Source organism: Suncus etruscus, chromosome 15, assembly GCF_024139225.1.
Source record: "Suncus etruscus isolate mSunEtr1 chromosome 15, mSunEtr1.pri.cur, whole genome shotgun sequence".
In the NCBI taxonomy this organism is placed as follows: Eukaryota; Metazoa; Chordata; class Mammalia; order Eulipotyphla; family Soricidae; genus Suncus; species Suncus etruscus.
Window position 1 is genome coordinate 18140566 of NC_064862.1, and position 19357 is coordinate 18159922.

The 19357-nt window shown below is 38.2% G+C and overlaps 1 non-coding gene across 1 annotated transcript; it reads left to right on the forward strand.

The window, feature by feature from the left end:
* The first annotated feature begins 12428 nt into the window (after positions 1 to 12428).
* Positions 12429 to 12592, forward strand: LOC126031823 (U1 spliceosomal RNA). Its single transcript, XR_007503647.1, has one exon. It is a non-coding gene; the product is annotated as a U1 spliceosomal RNA (small nuclear RNA).
* The last annotated feature ends 6765 nt before the right edge of the window (positions 12593 to 19357 follow it).

Below are 19357 nucleotides of genomic sequence, written 5' to 3' on the forward strand. Positions count from 1 at the left end.
AAGCAAGTTGTCCTTCTTCACCAGCCAACGATAAGACAAAATCAGAAGACATGTCATCCTTTGATCTGTGCAAAAGCCAAGATCGCTATCTGCAGATGACTGGTTGTTACAACCTGGACCGGACAGTACGCATCCCGGGACCAACAACAATAACAACAACAAAAAGCGCTAGCCTAGTTTTTGGTCTGCGATCTGTTCAACAAACAAGATCTCCAATTCCAGAGGTCTGACTGAGACAATCGCAACTGAACGGGTCTTCCGGAAACATAATGATAGATGCCTTTTTAATCAATGACTCCTCTCTTGGCCATAGCAAAATGTGACTAATGCATTCAGGTTATGATAGAAACTATAGTCTTTGTCTCCTTCACATAAACTGAGTCTCTTGACAGGTCATGCTACTTCTTATATCTGTTCAAAGGAGCCAGTTTCAATTTTTCAGTCAGAAATTATTTCACATTGAAGAGAAATTTTATTAGAGGATCATGTTGTAGCAGTATGTAAAAACTTCAGTTAAAAGGTATTCTTAATTCAGAAATCAAAGATTTAAAAAAGAAAAAAACAAGTCAATGCATAGTAGATCTATGGTCAAATTGTCACAAGAACCAACTTGAATATAAGTCATGTTTGCATTAAAATAACTTCCTTTTGGCCCCTCCTAATAATTTAAATGTTGGTTCATCAATTGGTCACTGTCTTGTTCTGTAGAATCTGTTTTCCACTTCATAAGCACTTGACTCATTAGAAAAATATAATAAAAAGAACATAAGCTAATAGGAACTAAAAACTTAAATTCACTTTCAAAGATTGCCTACAATTCTAATTGAAAATGTTAACAGATTTGGTACCTTTTTTTAGGCATCTTGATGATTGGTATCTTTTTGGTGTGTTTCTTTTTTGAGTGCTAACAAGTGCTAAGAAATGAAACCTATCATTTACTTAATTTTTTTTTCAAAAGTAAAATGAAATCCAGCTCTGAACATTTATAGCAGTAATTATTTGGGCTCAATTCTTGGCTTCCTACTCTTCCTAACTGCTAGCCAGGCTTTTTTTTAAGCATTTATTTATTTATTTTTCACACCTGACGGTGCTCAGGGGTTACTCCTGGCTCTGCGCTCAGAAATTGTTCCCAGCAGGCAAGGGGAACCATATGGGATGCTGGGGTTGGAACCGCCGTCTGTCTTGAATCGGCTGCGTGCAAAGCAAATGCCCTACCACCGTGCTATCTCTCCAGCCCCTAGCCAGGCTTTTGTTTGTTTGCCTTTTACCAGATGGTTGAGAGGTCTTATCCAAGGTAGGGCTTTGAGAAATTCCACTGCTGGGTGGCCCATCCCAGTCATTCCTAACTTTATAATTGTTTATGACTACATTGATCTTGGAAATTGCTCCATTGTTTTAGACTTGACCTTGGGCAGGGAACTCAATGTCCAGAAGCCAGCTGCTAGAGATGGTCCCTCTTTGGTGTGCTTATATGATAAATTCACTATGTTCAAGAGTCTATTATTGGGACTGAAGAGATACAGCATGTAGAGTTTTTGCCTTGCATGTGTCTTTTGATCTGGGTTTGATCCCTGACACCCTTTATGGTTCCCTGAAACTGCCAAGAGTGATCCCTGAGTGCAGAGTCAGGAGTAAAATCCTGAGTGCCACAATGTGTGGCCCAAAATACAAAAGAAATGAGTCCATTATCTTTTCCCTCTCTCCTCATTTGTATACCTGTATCTCTTCCCTGTGTCCAGTGTCTCCACTGATTGCTTCTCAAAAATAAAAGCCAAGAAGAGATAGTTTCCAGATAACCCCCACAAATGTCAAATGTTTTTGACATTCTGAAGACTTACCTGCCTGGCTACTGTGACCCTACAGCTCTTCAAGAGTGAGATGCTTCCACCCCTGATCCACCTCCATAGGAATTGGATTGGTATGAGAACTTCATCTCTCCATACACTTGGGGATCCTGCTCTTCTGGAGGGACTCTTCCTGGCAAATATGCTGCCAAGTTTAAGTCTGCCTACTTGGGCAGGCTCTGGGGACATGTCGGGGCTTCTGAGAAGCACCGTTGTTCTGGGAGATGCAAGGAGTGTTTTGGGAAGAAGGGCGTTGCTTCTGAAGCAGTTAAGCCCCAGAACCCCAGTTCTGCAAAAAACAGAGGGTGTCATGATATACTGCTCTCATTGGTTTTGGGCCTTTCCCTAACTTAGTTGTTTTAATCCTTTTAAACCATTGAACGTAGGTTTCATGAACACTTTCAGGCTAAGAACAAGGAAGCCAGCAGAGAAATTGGGCATGAGCTTGAGGTCTCCAGCCAAAACGGGACAGAGCCAGGATGGGCCCAGGTAGTGTGAGATCATTCTGCAGGGAGAAGTTTGGATTTCCAGTGGCTAAAATATTCTTATTCAATCAGAAGTTTCTCTTTTTTCCTCAATTATGTAGATGATAAAAATCCTTCTGACATGAAAAGATACTCTAATAGTCAATATTGGAGAGAATCTAGGTCAGTTCCTTTCCTGTGTTATTAACTTAGCTTTTCATAGGAAAGCAACATTGGTCACAGTGTGACTGCTAATGATAATAATAGCAGCAGTCACTTGATTGGTTCGCTGCAAATAAAGTCCAGTGATGTGATACGGTAATAAAATGTATTTTCTTCTGAGTCAGGGGTGCTGTCACTGGCTTCTCTTCTCAGCAGTTTCATTTCATTTACTGGAGGCCAATAAATATCAAAGGTCATTTTTGGTGCTTAATGTTTTTTTTTTAATGAAAAGTCTTGGGGGACGTTGGAGGGCTTGGTAGAAGGTTCACCCCACATACCAAGTGTAATCTACATGGCACCAACACAAAGTGGGAGAGGATCTCAACCAAGTGTGTGTGACCCTTTGTTCTTTGCAACAAAAACCACAAAGGGAATGGAAGGAAAAAATAAATAAACATATTTTAAAAAAGGTCTTGAACACTTGTTTTTTTCCCCTTTCCTTCAGAAAGCAAATATTTATTTCAGACATAGAGGAATTAGTCATTCTGCCCTAGATAGTCCTTATCTTTAAATCTCCAATTTAACCTTGTACTAATTCCAAAGAACAATTGTGCAATTTCAGAATCTTCTGAAGTAGGTCCCATTCATTTCCCCAGAACTTGGAAAAGCCATTTCTCTGTAATGCTCTTCTCCCTAAGCCGTTATTCAATTTTTTTATGTTTTTGTTATGCCTTTTGCTGCTGCTCAGTTTCTGACCACAACTTTACTCTTCTCTTGAATTTCTGTATTTTTTTTAAACGTCCATGTTTTATTTTCTAATGTTTGGGTGAGTTTATTTCTACCATTTTTTCTCATTTGTTTTTTTCCTCAGATTGATTCTGGTGGTTTGCTTTTAGGATTTCAAAGGTAAAGGTGTCATTTTTTTTCTCTTTTTATTATCGACCATAAAAGTCTACCCAGTGAGAAAAACAGATGCAAATTGTTTCTCCTGCCTACTTCTCAGCCCTATGGCCATGGAGCCAGAAAGCAAGAAAGCTTTTTTCTTTTCTTTTCTCTTTCCTTTCTTTTCCTTGCATTCTTTGGTTAAAGAAGTTGTTCAACGTCTTGGGATCTCACCAAGTCCCCTCTAGTGATAACCACCTTAGTGCTTCCAGTAGTTTAAAGTTAGTTTCAGTTTCATGTTAAATCTGTCTCCAAGCTGCTGCAGCATAGAGAACACTATGTACCCTTTCCCATTGATTTTACATGGTTCCAGGGAAGTTCTATCCATTTTGTAGTCTTGGCCTCTTAAAAGTAGTTTTCCCTGTCAAAATAAGCTGCATTCCTCAGCTAAATAGAACTGAAGATCCAGAACCTGAACCAAGGATAGGCAGAGCAGTCAAGAAAAAAAGAAGAGCACACTCTAAAAAGAGACAGCAGAGGAGAGAAAAGCAAAATTAAGTTCTTCAGCTTGTTCTATATCAGTAATCTAGGGAGCCATGCAAAGATAAAGAATCTATTGGTGAGCTCTGGAGAAGAAACCAGAAGGGAATAACTGCTAACATCTACATTCCTCATTTGCTTGTCTTTGTGAGATTTTCATGCCTGCCCTGGGAAGGTCTAGAGGACTATGAACCCCTCAATAAAATCAGGAGTCCATAGACACCAAAGTTCTTCTTGACTAGCTATGGAATCACCCCATCTTAGAGAGGAAGATATCATGCTTCCTCCACTGATGGTCATTAGTTCCTGGGGGTTAGGTTTATAATAATCTCTGGTTTCATACTTTCCATTTTGTCAAAAATTCTCCTGAGACCTAAACACAGACCCAGAAAACACCTTCAGTGACAGCAAGAGATAGATGTAGCTGATTTTTCTAGGACATCTGAAGAGTGGGCTGTTGGACCAGCTTGCATCCACAGCTTTAGTGAGAATGTTATTTTAAGGGCTATTCGTACCTTAGCTTGTATCATGATACTCCAGACTGCTCCTTTCATTGCCTTGCAGTGATAGCTAATTTTGTACTATTTTGAGGGAATGCTTATATTTGGCTTGGGTTTCTATTTATTATAAAACTTCAATGTCTACTATCAATTTTCATGTGTTTAGGTTCCTTTTTTGTACTTATTTCATGTTAAAGATTTCTTGAGAGTTTATATAGCTATGTTTCCCCCTATTTTAAAATATAATTTTGAAATATTACTTTTAAATATATTTAGCTAATATTGTACTAAGCAGTTTCATATCAATAAAATAGTACTGCCTTCTGCCCACAGTTTGCTCTACTATTGTTATCTTGCATCAATGTGGTACATTGATTACAACTTATGAGTAAATATTAATATGCTATTAATAATCAAAATCTGTTATTTACATTTAAGGCCACTATTTATATTGTGCATTCTATATGTTTGACAAACGCTAAATCATAGCTATCCATTATTAACATCATAGCCATTGGTTTCACAGTCTTAAATTTTTTCTTGCACTCATGGTGCTAGAGAGATAGTACAGTAGGTAAGGCACTTGCCTTGCAAGCAGCCTCCCCGGGTTTGAGATGGTCCTCTGAACCACCAGAAATGAACCCTGAACACAGAGCCAGAATAAGCCATAAGCCATAAGCACCACTGCAACTCATCTCTCCTACACTATCCCTAAATCCTTGGCCACCAATGTCTCCATAGTTTTGTCTTTTTCAAAACGTAATATATTTACACAATATAGAACCTTTTCAACCTGGCTTTTTGAACTTTCCACTATGCACTTAAGATTCCCCTGAGTCTTTCTTGGATTGGTAGTTATTTTATCTCAGGCTACTTTATGTCTCTTGATTCTACAACTGTTGATGTATTGATTTTCTTAGCTAAGCAAGTCACTTTGATTTCAATTTTGGGTAAGTAAGGATAGAGCAGTTATATATATTTACATGTAGTCTTTGTAAAAACATGTTTCAATCATTTAGGTTAAAATATACCATTTAAAAATTACTATCTTCTAATAATACCCAGAGACAATAGAGATGAGGGCTGAAAGGACTGACCTACGATATGAAGCTTACCACAAAGAGTGGTGACTCCAGTTAGATAAATAACTATATGACAACTATCATGACAATGGTAGTGAGTGAGAGAAATAGAAGGTCTGTCTCGGATACCAGCAGGGGTGGGGGAGAACTGAGATGGGGGCATTTGTGATGGGAAGGTTGCACTTGTGAAGGGGGGGTGTTCTTTTTATGACTGAAATGCAACCGCATGCATGTTTGTAATCATGGTGCTTAAAGATATTATTTTTAAAAATTACTATCTTCCAAAGTATCTACCATTTTGCAATTCCCCCAGCAATGAATTTGAGTTTACTCTTATTGCTATTACTTTCTAAACACCTTCAGTTGTGCTAGTTTTCTAATACAGTTGTGGAAATAGCTCATTGTTGTTTTCATTAGTAGTTCTCTGGTGACATATATATTGGGTTTAATTCTTTTCGGTTTTTGGTTAACATCCAGCTGTGTTGTAACTAAGTAAGTAGCCCAGGACTTACTTACTCCTGACTTTGTGCTAAGGGACAACTCCTGGAGGGCTCAGAGATGATAAGGGGGTTGCCTACAAATAATCCTGGTTGGCCACACGCAAGACAAGAGCCCTACCCACTGTATTATCTCTCTGGCCCCAAGTGGCACATATATTGAATATCTTTTCATATATTTATTACCATATTTGAACTCCTTTTTCACACTATCATTTTTTGATTCTTTTAATGCTGTTGAGGCATAGTGTTTGGAGATCAGTCCTTTAGCAGACATGTGTTTTGTTAATTTTCTTTTCCCCTTTGACTTACTTTTCCATTCTTCTAGTAATGTCTTTTACAGAGCAGAGTTTTTGCTTCTCTGTTTTGGAGAGGCAGGAGTTTATGCTATATCCAAAATTGCTTAGAAGCTATACATGACCTTTTGCACAGGAGTGATTCTGACAATGATGATGGGAGACCGTATGAGGTAGTGGGGATCAAGTCAGGAATGATCACATGCAAGGTGACACCTTACCTTCTCCAACTATCTCTACAGTTCTGAGCAGAAATTTTTGATTTACTGATCACTTTTTCTTTCATGGATCATGCTTTTGATGTTGTATCTTAAAAATGTTCGTTAAACAAGTTTAACTATATATATTTTCAAGTTTTATATTTTATAATTTTATGTTGATCAATTATTGAGTTTATTTTTGTGAAAAAATAATATTTGTAACTATGTGTAGATTTATGCATGTAGGAGTCCAGATGTTCTAGCACCACTTGTTGAAAAGAGGATTAAAAAAATCTAACCCCGTCAAAAAATGGGAAGAAGAAATGAATAGACACTTCCTCAAAGAAGAAATACAAATGGCCAAAAGACACATGAAAAAATGCCCCTCATCACTACTCATCAGGGAGATGTAAATAAAAACAATGAGGTACCATCTCGTGGCATAGAGACTGGCACACATCACAAAGAACAAGAACAATCAGTGCTGGAGGGGAATGTGGAGAGAAAGGAACTCTCATTTACTGTTGGTGGAAATGCCATCTACAATATGGAGATTTCTCAAAAAACTGGAAGTTGAGCTTCCATATGACCCAGCTATAAAACTCCTAGGGATATACCCTAGCAACACAAAAACACAATACAAAAATGCCTTTTGCACATCTATATTCATCTATATTCATTGCAGCACTATTTATGATAGCCAGACTGAAAACAATCCAGATGCCCCAAAAGAGATGAGTGGCTAAAAAAAACTTGTCATTTACACAATGAAATACTATTCATCTTTCAGAAAAAATAAGATCATAAAATTTTCCTATACCTAGTTGGATATGGAAACTATTTTAATTAATATATTTATTTAAACACCTTGATTACAAATATAATTGTAGTTGGGATTCAGTCATGTAAAGAACACCCCCCTTCACCGGTGCAACATTCCCATCAACAATGTCCCAAATCTCCCTCCTCCCCACCCCATCCCCACCTGTACTCTAGACAGGCTTTCCACTTCCCTCATTCATTCACATTGTTATGATAGTTCTCAGTGTAGTTATTTCTCTAACTGCACTCACCAATCTTTGTGGTGAGCTTCATGTCGTGAGCTGGACCTTCCAGCCCTCATCTCTTTGTCTCTGAGGATTATTGCAAAAATGTCTTTTATTTTTCTTAAAACCCATACATGAGTGAGACTATTCTGCATCTATCTCTATCCCTCTGACTTATTTTACTCAGCATGATAGATTCCATGTACATCCATGTATAAAAAAATTTCATGACTTCATCTCTTCTGATGGCTGCATAATATTCCATTGTGTATATGTACCGCAGTTTCTTGAGCCATTCATCTGTTGAAGGGCATCTTGGTTGTTTCCAGAGTCTGGCTATTGTAAATTGTACAGCAATGAATATAGGTGTGAGGAAGGGATTTTTGTATTGTATTTTTGTGTTCCTAGGGTATATTCCTAGAAGTGGTAAAGCTGGATCGTGTCGGAGCTCAATTTCCAGTTTTTGGAGGAATCTCCATATCACATTTCATAAAGGTTGAACTAGAGGGCATTCCCACCAGCAGTGGATAAGAGTTCCTTTCTTTCCACATCCCTGCCAGCACTGCTTGTTCTCATTCTTTGTGATGTGCACCAATCTCTGTGGATTGAGATGGTACCTCATAGTTGTTTTGATTTGCATCTCTCTGATGATTAGTGATGTGGAACATTTTTTTTTCATGTGTCTTTTGGCCATTTGTATTTCTTCTTTACCAAAGTGTGTTCATTTCTTCTCCCCATTTTTTGATGGGGTTAGATTTTTTTCTTGTAAAGTTCTGTCAGTGCCTTGTATATTTTGGATATTAGCCCCTTGTCTGATGGGTATTGGGTGAATAGTTTCTCCCACTCAGTGGGTGGCTCTTGTATCCTGGGCACTGTTTCCTTTGAGGTGCAGAAGCTTTTCAGCTTAATATATTCCCATCTGTTTATCTCTGCTTCTACTTGTTTGGAGAATGTTGTTTCCTCCTTAAAGATGCCTTTAGACGCAATGTCATGGAGTGTTTTACCTACATGTTGTTCTATATACCTTATGGTTTCAGGTATGATATCAAGGTCTCTAATCCATTTGGATTTTACTTTCATACATGGTGTTAGCTGGGGGTCTGAGTTCACTTTTTTGCAAGTGGCTAGCCAATTGTGCCAACACCACCTGTTGAAGAGGCTTTCCTTGCTCCATTTAGGATTCCTTGCTCATTTATCAAAAATTAGGTGATTGTATGTCTGGGGAACATTCTCTGAGTACTCAAGCCTATTCCACTGAACCGAGGGTCTGTCTTTATTCCAATATCATGCTATTTTGATAACTCTAATACAGTTTAAAGTTGGGGAAAGTAATGCCTCCCACATTTCTTTTCCCAAGGAGTGCTTTTGCTATTTGATGGTGTTTATTGTTCCGAATAAATTTCAGAAGTGTTTGATTCACTTCCTTGAAGAATGTCACGGGTATTTTTAGAAGAATCGCATTAAATCTGTACAATGCTTTGGGGAGGATATGGAAACATTATGCTGAGTGAAGTAAGTCAGAGGGAGAGAGACACACAGAATAGTCTCACTCATCTATGGGATTTAAGAAAAATAAAAGACTTATTGTAATAATGCCCAGAGACAATAGAGATGAGGGCAGGAAGGACCAACTCACATTTATGCAGCTCACCACTATGATTGGTGAGGGCAGTTAGAGAGATGATTATACTAACAACCATCATGACAATGTTAATGAGTGAGAAAAGTAGTATGCTGTCTTGAATACTGGCAGGGGGAGAGCAGAATTAGGGGGCATTGGTGATTAAAGGTTACTGGTTAAGAGGGTGGATGTTGTTTTATTATAACTAAAACCCAACTACAAGCCTGTTTGTAATCATGGTGCTTAAATAAATCTATTAAAAACAAGAAAAGAGGATTCAATTTTCTTTGCCTTTGCTTTTTTTTTTGTAAAAGATTGTGCTAAATTCTGGACTCTCTACAGGTACCCAGTGTGAGTACCCAAATAGTCAAACTATTTTTGGAAGTTCATGTCATTCTTCTTTCTTTTTACCAAACAACACCTTCCCTCCCCCAAATAAAAGCTACATTAGTAGCTGCATTAGCTAACTGAAAAAAATAATCAGAAAGGATTTGACTTTTATGATGATGATTTTTTTTAATTTCTCATCTTCTTCCTTTTACCCTTGATTTATTTTCTTTTCTGTTATCCTCTTTATATTTTGGAATCAATGATGAGCTAGCCATTCTCCCCTTTACTACAGTGAATTCCCTCACCCCAGTTATTTTTATTCATTTTGTTCTATTTTGGCTCACAAAGTTTTCATAGAAGCAGTCCTTTCAGACAGTAGAGAAAACCTGTATTCTGTTCTATTTTTCTACTTGTTAAACATTTTGCCAATATTACCACATTGTCTTCAATTCCATAACTTGGCAGAAAGTGTTGTTGTTCAGCAATTATGGGGCTTTTGCACATATTTTTACCAATTTGAGAAATTTTCCACCATTTCTAATTTGTAGAGTGCTTTATAAAAATCATAAAGAGCTAATAAATTTGATCAATTTTTCTCTAGTTATATTGTTATAATTTTTCTTCTTCAAGTTGTTGTTGTGATGAATTACATTAATTAATTTTTAAATATTAAGCCAGCCTTGCATACCTGTAATAAATGTACTTGGGCATGGTTAATAAATCATTTTATATGTTGTATTCACTTCATTAACATTTGTTGAGGGTTGTGCATTGGTGTTAATAAAAGTCTGTTGTTTTCTTTCTTGCAATGTCTTTGGTGTAAGGATTATACTGGTCTTGTAGAATTAACAAGTAGTTCTTCTGTTTTTATTTTCTCTTTTCTTCTATTTATGTTAATTTTTTAATAAGATCAAAAGTGTCAATAATAATAAATTCATACATATATATTAAACTTTGCTTGTTTTTCCCCATATATTCCTTTATTTTTTGAATGAAAGAAAAGTGACAACTATTAGTTTCAAGTAGTTCTGTGGTTCTTAGGTTTCAACACTATGATTTCTTCTAGAAAATCTTTATTTCCAATGAGAAAGAGCATATAATTGGCAATAGCATGAAAAAAAAAGTTTTCTCAAAGTCATCCTTTGCTTTGACAATAACCTTGAGATAGTCAGTTAACACAATACACTGTACATAATACACTGTAGATAAATTGCAAATAAATATATGTGTTTGGCATCTTGAAAATGAAGCAAAGTAGCTTTTACAGAATCCTTATAGGGACATTGCCAAACTGGAGAGATCATATATTTAGAAACTGAAAAATATTTTCTGAGCAAAAGTTTTCTAAATAGAATTATCTCTAAATACTTTACAACACTATTGAAAAAAGAAGCTCCTGCGAGAAAAATAAATCTGATTCTAATTCCAGGCCAATGATACTACATTGTAAATATAGTTTGTTTTGTATAAAATTAAGTACATGAGTCCAGAGAGAACATTTTTGAGAGCCAATATGATCAATCCAAAGACAATAGTTGCTAGATCTACAATTCAATTTTTTTTCTGTCTAGAAAATCAATGAACCACAAGCATCTAATAAATTGGTCAATTATGCATAGATGCCAAGCTCTACAAAAGATGTAATATTGGGTTTTGCAAATCATTGCTGTCTCACTAAGATTTTATGATAGCAAGTTCCTCTGATTAAAATGTCAGTATGAAACATTGCCTTCCACTCAAATAGCTAGTACAGATTCACCCTCTGTAATAACAGAATGTAATAATTAGATAGTGGGCAAAGCCCACATGTTAGCACACAACAAAAATAATCAGACTTCTCAAAAAAAATCAGAGTGCTGAAAGCACAAGTGAAGTGGTATCAGGAATATATATTCACTGGAGACAACTGGAACCACACCCAAGTACCCAGGAGGCAGGACAAAGTGTTGTTTCCATGACTCCAAGTGCTGGTCTGGGTATTTTTCATCACTGGGGTTGCAGAGATTTCTCTAAAAGAGAAATGTATAACATCTTAAAATTTAAAAAAACAATAGCTAAAATAAAATTTAAATCTTAATTTTAAAATATTGACAAGGACTGTAACTCCGTAAGAGAAAACTAGGCCTTAGATTTAATTCCCAGCACAGCAAAAAGTAATAATAAAACTTAAAAAAATTTATTAGTTATTTTTTCATTGAGGTAATATTGCTAAATAAGTATATTGTTTATAATTAACATTAGTGTCTTAGTGTTTTTTTCTATGCCTCGGTGTCTTTACTTCCCTTATATGGAATGGCAATTTCCCCTTCCTGATCTGTATTCAGACTTTCTAGAAGACACCAAGGCAGTGACTTCCTGACTTCATAACAGGGCAATAGAGCTGAATTTCTTTTGGTTCATTGACTCCAAGACCCTAATTGAAGGCTCAGGGCACAAGAGAAAAGTGCCCCATTAGGAAGGGAATGCTTTGAATAGTAATGGACAAGATCAAAGCCATTATAAAAAGGATTTACCCCCAACTGCCTTTTATGTCTTACTCCTTTACCTGCATTTTTTTAATACCCTTTCTCAACCCTGACTATCTGGGAGAGAGAAAGGAAATCTCTGTCATCAATGTTTTTCTTCAAACTGAAGAAAACTTCAGCAGTAAGTCCACAATAGGCTGCATATTTAGCAATGAGAGATGCTTTTCTCAATACTGTACAACAGATCAGAGGGACCCTCTGTTCCAAAGGGTGGTGGACAATGACTTTAAGAATTCAATGTATGGTCCCGGAGAGATAGCACAGCGGCGTTTGCCTTGCAAGCAGCCGATCCAGGACCAAAGGTGGTTGGTTCGAATCCCGGTGTCCCACATGGTCCCCCATGCCTGCCAGGAGTTATTTCTGAGTGGACAGCCAGGAGTAACCCCTGAGCAACGCCGGGTGTGGCCCAAAAACCAAAAAAAAAAAAAAAAAAAAAGAATTCAATGTATGGCAGGGGAGATACCATGATCACGAAGGTGGTTTTCCCAGGGTGAGGCTTATCCATTGCATTCCGGATATGCTGACCCCTGCGATTTCCCCAAATGTGGGAAACTCGACTGCATAATTTGTGGTAGTGGGGCACTGCATTCGTGCTCTCCCCTGAGGAAAAAAAAAGAATTCAATGTATGTGTCCCCCTAAAATAATTAAGTCTTAATTCCCCAGGTGACTGCATTTGGAGTAAGGGGTTTTTAAGATTAAATAAAGTAATAAAAGAGAATCTCTTGCATGATAGGATTATATTTAAAAGATTTTATACAAACATGTGATTTACAAAGCTGTTACTAACAGAGATTTGAACATTCAATGTTACCACTACAAACCCATCATCAGTGTCCCTCCACCAATCACCCAAGGTTCCCACCCTCTCCCACCTTACTAGCAAACTCATTTAAAAATACTCATTATGGGATGCATGCTGGGAACAGAGATGGAGGGAGGACAACATTGGTGGTGGGAATGCCCTTGATTCAATGTCACTATATACCTAAAATACTACTGTGAATGATTTGTAATCCACTTTGGTCAAAATAAAATTATTAATAAAAAATATGCTCATTATAGGACCGGAATGATAGCATAGTGATAGGGTGCTTGCCTTGCATGAAGGAAAACCAGGACGAACCTGGTCGAACCCTGGCATCCCATATGGTTCCCTTAGCCAGGAGCAATTTCTGAGCTCTTATCCAGGAGTAACCCCTGAGCTCACTGGATGTGGCCACAAACCTCCTTCCCCCAAGAAATACTCATTATGGTGTGGATCACATACTTAGAGCAGAGCTGGCTTTTATGGTTTTGAAATACTAAGTTATTTCACCTCTAAACCACCAAAATGTCTAACACAATTGACCAGTAAATTTCCTTGTTATTGCTGGTAGAATTTTATTTTATTTCTCTTTAAAAATCAGTTGATATTATGTGATTTATAATGCTATTATTAATGGTTTTCCATGTACATGATTCCAACACCACACCCATCACTTCTGTACTCACATTTCTTCCCCAAGGACCCAAATTACTTATTTTTATTGAGTTACTTTCTCTATTTATCTGTTTCTCTCTTCTCTCAATGTCTCTCTCTCCCCCCCCACCACTTCGTTCACCAAATGAACATTCTCAAAAAGATCTTTAGCCCTGAACATATTTTGAGCTTCTTAGATACTGTTTGCAAAGTTAAAATCTGATTTTGACATTCTAATGTGTTGATTTGAACATTCTTTAGTTATTCATTTAAAAATAAATTTCCAAGGAGCTTTAGATTCAGCTTCCTCTTTAATTTTTCAAGTAGTAATTTAAAAATAAAAACAAACTAGAGATCCTTTGGGGGCACGGTATTAGATTTTGTTTCCTAGAAAACAAGACTGGGTCGCCTCCACTTTCATTATGTCCCTTTTTTTTTTCTTTTGACAGTAAATCTGCCCAACAGGAAAGGGTCTAGCAAGTGGTATATTAAAGGTGTTTGAAGGTATTGTCAGACTCAGTGATAGAAACACTCTCCCAAGAGTTACTTCAAGCCACCAACATGGTATCCTTTGAAGTGGAGATGAAAGGAAATCTTTAGAAATATAAAAGCTAGGGCCCGGAGAGATAGCATAGCGGCGTTTGCCTTGCAAGCAGCCAATCCAGGACCAAAGGTAGTTGGTTCGAATCCCGGTGTCCCATCTGGTCCCCCGTGCCTGCCAGGAGCTATTTCTGAGCAGACAGCCAGGAGTAACCTCTGAGCACCACCGGGTGTGGCCCCCCCCCAAAAAAAAAGAGTAGCTAAACTCAAGGATTCAAAGCAAATAAATATAAGGCCTTGAGTAATAATAAGAGGAAAATAGTTTCCTTTGCTTTAAAGGAAAGAAATATAAAAGCTAGAGTCTTCAACTTAGACCCCAGATGATTAGACACCTACCATCAAGCCTTGAACCCTGGATCCCAGACATACAAATGACACAGTTCTCCACAACAGCTTCAGAAACCAAATCCCCTCTGGAGCATCCTTAATACTGCTCTGGCACCAACATGTGCCAGTTCTAATATGATATCCTGACAACGAGGAAATGGGAACAACTTGATCTAAGAGTAGATTGTTCTACCTCACCAGCTAATGATAAGACAAAATCAGAAGACTGGTCACCCTTTGATCTGTGCAAAAGCCAAGATCGCTATCTACAGATGACTGGCTGTTACAACCATGACAGGACAATACTTATTCTGGGACCAATAAAAAAACCCTAGTCTAGGTTTTGGCCTACGAGCAACAACCAAGATCTCCAATTCCAGAGGTTTGACTGAGACAATTGCAACTGAACCAGTCTTCTGGAAACATAACGGAAGACTCTATCCCAGGCTCCATCCTAGGAGCAGCGCAATAACCAAGACCACCATCTACAGAAGACAGATTAAAATGACACTGAAGAACAGAACTTCTAGAACCACAAAGGAAGACCTCATCATAAGCTCCATTCCTTGACCTGTGCAGATACCAAGATCTCTAGATACAGAGGTCTGATTTTATCACCCATGATGGAGCACCACAAAAGCACCGAGGGAAGAGTAAATGAATATGCAAAGGGTCTACAGTTAATCCCATAACAGTATACTTCAAGGGTGGAAAACCCCTGTATCTCTTAGGCCAAGGGAATTCCTTGTCTAATGTCCCCAATATTTACTGTGCCAATACAGGGGGGGAAAGGCACAAAATAATCCTTCTTATTTATATATCTATTTATTTATTTATTTACTTTTTTTTACTTCTTTGTTTTGGTGTGGACATTAAAATTGGTGTCTCTGATTTTCAGGGAGGGACTACAGAGCATGAAAACTGGCTAAGCTTTGCAAAAGCCAGCTCCCTGTGTGTGACACCAGGCGGGGAAAATCCGCGAAAGTACACCGGCCCAGGGGGCCCATCTGTGAAAAACTGTGAGTGTGACCTGTCTATGTCTGTCTACTGTCCTCTGGCATGAAACTCTTGCGAGTGGGGCAAAAAGAGGCTCCAGAAACCTCGCTAGCCCAGACGCCATTTTCAGGGAGGGACTACAGAGCATGAAAACCGGCTAAGCTTTGCAAAAGCTGGCTCCCTGTGTGTGACACCAGGAGGGGAAAATCCACGAAAGTACACCGGCTCAGTGGGGCCCAACTGTGAAAAACTGTGAGTTTGACCTGTCTATGTCTGTCAACTGTCCTCTGGCGTGAAACTCTTGCGAGTGGGGCAAAAAGAGGCTCCAGCGGAGCATGGCTGCTCCGCTTCGCTACACGGCCGTGCACTCTTTCTAAGGAAAGAACTCCATTGCAACAAGAAGGAAAAATCACACTAAGAACGGCGCTATACCACAGAAGCAAACATTTCTCTCCGGACTGTCTTCTCTGTTGCATGCTCGGGCCTAAGATTTGACCCAGTGTGAGGCTTCATCCACGGAGGACTCCCCTCCCTTAGAGGCAAGTCAGCCCATCCAGAAAGGGAGGAGCCAGAGGAGTATGCTGCCTGCATCATATAGACAATAAATACCACCACAACACGTAGAAAAACCCACAATACAAGTGTGACAATGGGGAAACAACGCAGGCCAGCATCAGACATAGAGAATGAAGATGACAATTCTGAGGACCAGATAATGACCAACCAACTAATCAACCTCTCAGATAAGGACTTTAGACTAGCAATATGGAAGATGCTCAAAGATCTCCAAGAAACCATGGATCGAGTTGAACAGAACACTAATAAGAACCAAGAAAATATGAAGACAGAAATCACAAAACTCCAAACTGAAATAACATGTCAACTAACAGGACTGAAAAAGTCAGTAAACGAAATGAATGACAAAATGGATAAGCTCTGGGACAGGGTATCAGAAGCTAAGAATAGACTTGGTGCTGTGGAAGATGAGATACATAACAATTCCATACAGCAGGAGAGATTGGACAAAAAACTTAAAGCAAATGAGCAGACAATGGAAAAATTAGTCAAAGAATGGGAACAGACGAAAATAGAAGTCTATGATAAGATCAACAGAAACAACTTAAGAATCATTGGAGTCCCAGAGACCCAGGAAGAAAATTTCCAGGAAGAATCAACGGTCAAGAACATCATTAAAGAGAAACTTCCAGAGCTAAAGAATATATGTGATCAAATCCTGCATGCCCGAAGAGTACCAACCACAAGAGACCCCAGAAAAACCACCCCAAGACACATCCTAGTCACAATGACAAATCCCACAGATAGAGACAGAATTCTGAAAACAGCAAGATCAAAAGGGGAAATCACGTTCAAGCAAGCTTCCCTGAGATTTACAGCAGACCTGTCACCAGAAACACTCAATGCACAGAAAGCAGTGGTGGGATATTGTGACAAGACAGAATGAAATGAATGCTTCACCCAGAATACTATACCAAGCAAAACTCACTTTCCGGTTTGACGGAAGAATACATGGCTTCACAGACAAAAAACAGCTCAGAAACTTCACAGACACAAAACCAGTCTTAAGAGAAAAACTGAAAGACCTAATCTAAGACAAGACTACCCAAAAGACACACCAAATTTTGAAATAAAGATGGCGTTAAATCCCAGGACAATTCTTTCTCTCAACGTCAATGGACTAAATGCACCAGTTAAGAGACACAGAGTGGCTAAATGGATCAAAAAAACTCAATCCAACCTTCTGCTGCCTACAAGAAACACACCTGAATAGTCAGAACAAACTTAGACTCAAAATAAAAGGCTGGAGAAAAATTATCCAAGCAAACAACACCCATAAAATAACTGGAGTGGCCATACTAATATCAGATAATGCAAACTTTATACTCAGGAAGTTTGTAAGGGACAAAGATGGACATTTTATATTAATCAAGGGGTACGTAGAGCAGGAAGAATTCACTCTCCTAAACATATATGCACCGAATGAGGGGCCAGCAAAATATTTAATACAACTGTTGACAAATCTGAAAAATAATATCAACAACAACACAATAATTGTGGGGGAACTTAACACGGCTTTGTCAACACTGGATAGGTCAACCAGACTGAAACCCAACAAGAATATACTAGACCTGAGGAGAGAAATGGAAGAAAGAGGCCTAGTGGATATATATAGGACACTCCATCCCCAGAAACCTGGATACACATTCTTCTCCAATGTACATGGGACATTCTCCAGGATAGACTACATGCTGGCACATAAAACATACCTCCATAAGATCAAGAGGATAGAAATTTTGCAGACTACCTTCGCTGACCACAAGGCTCTGAAATTATTTGTGAACTCCAAAGGGACTCAGAAGAAACACTTTAACACCTGGAAGTTAAACAGCCTCATGCTCAATAACCAGTGGGTCCAAGATGAAATCAAGGAGGAAATCAAAAGGTTCCTGGAAACAAATGACAATAAAAACACAAACTATCAGAACTTATGGGACACAGCAAAAGCAGTACTGAGAGGAAAATTTATAGCTTTGCAAGCCCACATCAGGAAGGAAGAAGGAGATTACCTGAGTAGCTTAATGACACAGCTAATAGAACTAGAAAATGCTCAACAAAAGGACCCAAGAATAGGAAGACAGAAGGAAATAACAAAGCTGAGAGCAGAAATCAATGAAGTGGAAACTGAAAAAACAATCCGAAAGATCAACGAAAGCAGAAGTTGGTTCTTTGAAAAAATAAACAAGATTGATAGACCACTGGCAAACCTAACAAAGAAAGAGAGAGAGAGAAACTTGATAACTCGTATCAGGAATGAAAAAGGAGAGATCACTACTGATATGACAGAGATTCAAAGGGTAATCAGAAACTACTTTGAAAAACTCTACGCCACTTAAAATGAGAACCTGGAAGAAATGGATAAATTCTTGGACTCTTATAATCTTCCACGGTTGAAGGAAGAGGATGTAGCATATCTAAACACCCCCATCACCATTGATGAAATTAAAACAGTAATCAAATGTCTGCCGAAAAACAAAAGCCCAGGTCCAGATGGATTCACTAATGAATTCTATCAAACTTTCCAAGAGGAACTACTGCCAATCTTGGCAAGACTCTTTCATGAAATTGAACAAACAGAAACACTTCCAAATAGCTTTTATGAAGCCAACATCACCTTGATACCTAAACCAGACAGATACGCTACCAAAAAAGAAAATTACAGACCAATATCACTGATGAATGCAGATGCAAAGATCCTCAACAAAATCCTGGCAAATAGGATTCAATGCCTCGTTAAAAAGATCATCCACTACGATCAAGTAGGTTTCATCCCAGGAATGCAAGGCTGGTTTAACATCCATAAATCTATCAACATAATACACAACATCAAGAACAAGAAAAATAAAAACCACATGATCATATCAAAAGATGCAGAGAAAGCATTTGATAAGGTCCAACACCTATTCTTGATCAAAACTCTCAGCAAGATGGGAATGGAGGGAACCTTTCTCAATATAGTGAAGGCCATCTACCACAAGCCAGTGGCAAATATTATCCTCAATGGAGAAAAACTGAAAGCCTTCCCTCTAAATTCTGGCACAATACAAGGCTGTCCTCTCTCACCACTCCTATTCAACATAGCACTGGAAGTACTTGCTATAGCGATTAGGCAAGAAAAGGATATCAAGGGAATCCAGATAGGAAAGGAAGAAGTCAAGCTCTCACTGTTTGCAGATGACATGATACTCTACTTAGAATCCCTAAAGACTCTATCAAAAAGCTTCTAGAAACAATAGACTCATATAGCAAGGTGGCAGGCTACAAAATTAACACACAAAAATCAATGGCCTTTCTATACACCAATAGTAATAAGGATGAAATGGACATTAAGAAAACAACCCCATTCACAATAGTGCCACACAAACTCAAATATCCTTGAATCAACTTGACTAAATATGTGAAGGACCTA